We start from the raw sequence: 2,766 nt of genomic DNA on the forward strand, positions 1-2,766 counted from the left end.
ATGATAACTCTACAGATATACTTCCAGGAATTCAAGATTATTCACATTCCACGGGTGCGAAATCATACTTCAGACTTTTTAGCTAGGAGTGCGAGATCTTTCCATAAAAACTTCATTTTATTGGGTTTTCTATTCCAGTCTGGGTTTCGGTATGGTTACCCAAACCACCTCAAGTTTGAGTAATAGAATAGCTTTTTGATGGAAAAAAAACTCTAAAAATCTTTTACAAAAACAACTAAAAAAATATATATATATGTTTTGGTAACATAGTAAACAAATGGCTAAAATACATATAACTAATTGCCACTTTACTCTTCTGACATGTTTGCCATATATACAGTGAAACCTCTATAAATTAATAATGTTGGGACTATACCAAAACTATATTTTTTTATTAATTTATAGAGATTATTAATTTAACGAGATACTAATTGAACCAGAAACTCAATTTGGGACTTTGAAATTATATTAATTTATAGAGATATTAATCTATCGAATATTAATTTAAAGAGGTTATACTGTAGTTTGTTGTTTTTTATTTTTTTAAGATCTCTTCACCCATCTAATCTTAAACACCTTTAATTATCGTAATACCAAATATTCAGTTTTATAATCAATCGATCTCTAAACATAAAATGTTTTGAAATTTTTTTAAATTTTTCCTTTACAAATTTAGTATTATATTAAATAAATTGAGTTTATAATTTATACTATATCATACATTTATATGGTATAACTCAGTTACTTTTTCAAATATTACAAAAAAGACTAACAAATACTATTCTAAACTAGGTGATATCCGCACCCTGCGCGGAGTGAATGACTTAAACATCAGATTTAATCTATATATATTAGAAAGTTAAAAGTTATAGTCACAAGTATTAGATACAATGATATATAACTGACGAAATTGTACAGATATATCTTTATATATAAAAGAAGCTTTTCATCTCTTCTGGGGTGTCCACGTCGACGTCCATGTCAGAAACACCCACCTTCAGAGCGTGCCACGCGTCCCATTAAATGAAACTCCGCGTACTGAGCTTTTTTTTTGTCGTCATTACAGATGGGCTTCACGCTGTGTCTCTGCGGCGGCCCAGATACCATATGGGCGTCTTCGTGTCCTCCGTCCCTCTCTTAGATCGGCCGACGACGATTCAGTCTGTAACGGTTGCAGTTCTTCTCCCCTGCTTTAGAAATATGGCAACGTTACGAAACTCACCGCAATCAATCGTCATTAACCTTCTAATTGACTTCATCTCCCCCACTCCTTCCACGTTTTCACATTCAATGCATCCTCTCCTTTCTTCCCGTCTGTGAGCCTGTAGCTATAAATATGTAAGTTTATTTCCCTAAAGTTCATTCTTTCATTCTTCTCGATTCCTAATTCGGATCTGTTCTTAAAGAGTGAGTTAAATAGTTCATGAGCGAAGAACATGTCTGTGTCCTCTGTTTTGATTTTTTTTATCATGAAAAAGTATAAACTTTATTACTTGGATTGTTGTTGTTTGATTTTATAATAATTTTATTTGCTTTGTGACCTCATGGTAGTTACACAATTACAGGTATTTAATCTGAGTGAAGTGAAACCCTGTAAATTTGTACGGTACGGTTTGGTGTGTGAAGAAGTTCGCAGCAGAAGAAGATGAATGGGGAGGAGAATGAAGAGAACTGTTGAAGAACTGTTTGATTTATTGGAATGATAGTGCTTTTTTTTTCTTTTTCTTAAATCATATGGTTCTTCGTTTTAAGAATAAGTATCTATGTGGGTTTAACTCTTTCTCTGATTCTCAAGAAAGCAAACCATTGCATGTCAAAGTAATATTTTGTTATACCAATTGTTTATATTACCATACCAAGTGTCTTTCAATTCTTTCAGGCTATGGCTTTGATCAGACTTATGTCATAGAAGATGAAAAGCCAGCAATACTGGCAATGAAAATACACCGAGGTTAACCTCAAAAGAGCATGGCGTTCTGCCGGGTTTTGGAGCTGCTTCGAATTCCTGCAGATGACTTTTTTTTTCATCTGAATCGGCCAGCAAAACAAGTACATTGACACCAACAATGCTTTTTTCCATAAAATTCCAAGAGTATTATTGTCATTTATAACATATAGGTATGACATTACAGACATCTCTATGATCCTTTCCAGACGTTATAGATTCTTCAATTTTCCACTGGTAGCTAAGTTTGTCTTATGCTTTAATTTCTGTTTTATCTGCTGTTAAGTTAGATCTGCATTGATTAGCTTGCTCTATGAATACCTATTAGGAAGCTGTATACCAATGTATTAGTAGTACTCTGTTCTATACAAGACGTCACAGACATCTCTATGAGCCATTCCAGAAACTGTAGCTGAGTTGTCTTATGCTTTTAGCTTATGTTTCTGAGTCTTAGGATAAAGTTATTGACTCCCAAGTTCTTCTGCACGCCTGCTTTGGTTCTTTGGTTTATTAATATCGTAATATATCGTTTTGTTGATGAAGTTTTCTTGATATTCACATCTGGGTCCTCCAAATTCAATCTTTTTGCCTCTCCAGAACAACTGCTCAATCAGAATCTCTTGGTTTGATCTTAGACCAGTGTTCTCTCCATTTTTTACTAAAACCACTGGGAAGGGTCCAATGCTATCTCTATGATTCCTTCGAGCCCCATCAATGACAGAAGATATCTTAGTTCTTTAAAATTTTATTTCTCTACTCAAACACAGATTTATTTGTGTAATTTTTTTTTGAAAAACTTGGATTTTCTTGAATTAAATTTA

The 2,766-nt window shown here is 33.4% G+C and overlaps 1 long non-coding RNA gene across 1 annotated transcript; it reads left to right on the top strand.

Annotated features, from left to right (window-relative positions):
- Nucleotides 1-970: 970 nt before the first annotated feature.
- Nucleotides 971-1,853, top strand: LOC108821061 (uncharacterized). Its single transcript, XR_001944462.2, has 2 exons — nucleotides 971-1,338; nucleotides 1,566-1,853. It is a non-coding gene; the product is annotated as an uncharacterized LOC108821061 (long non-coding RNA).
- The last annotated feature ends 913 nt before the right edge of the window (nucleotides 1,854-2,766 follow it).

The sequence above is a fragment of the Raphanus sativus genome, chromosome 8, assembly GCF_000801105.2.
Source record: "Raphanus sativus cultivar WK10039 chromosome 8, ASM80110v3, whole genome shotgun sequence".
Taxonomy (NCBI): Eukaryota; Viridiplantae; Streptophyta; class Magnoliopsida; order Brassicales; family Brassicaceae; genus Raphanus; species Raphanus sativus.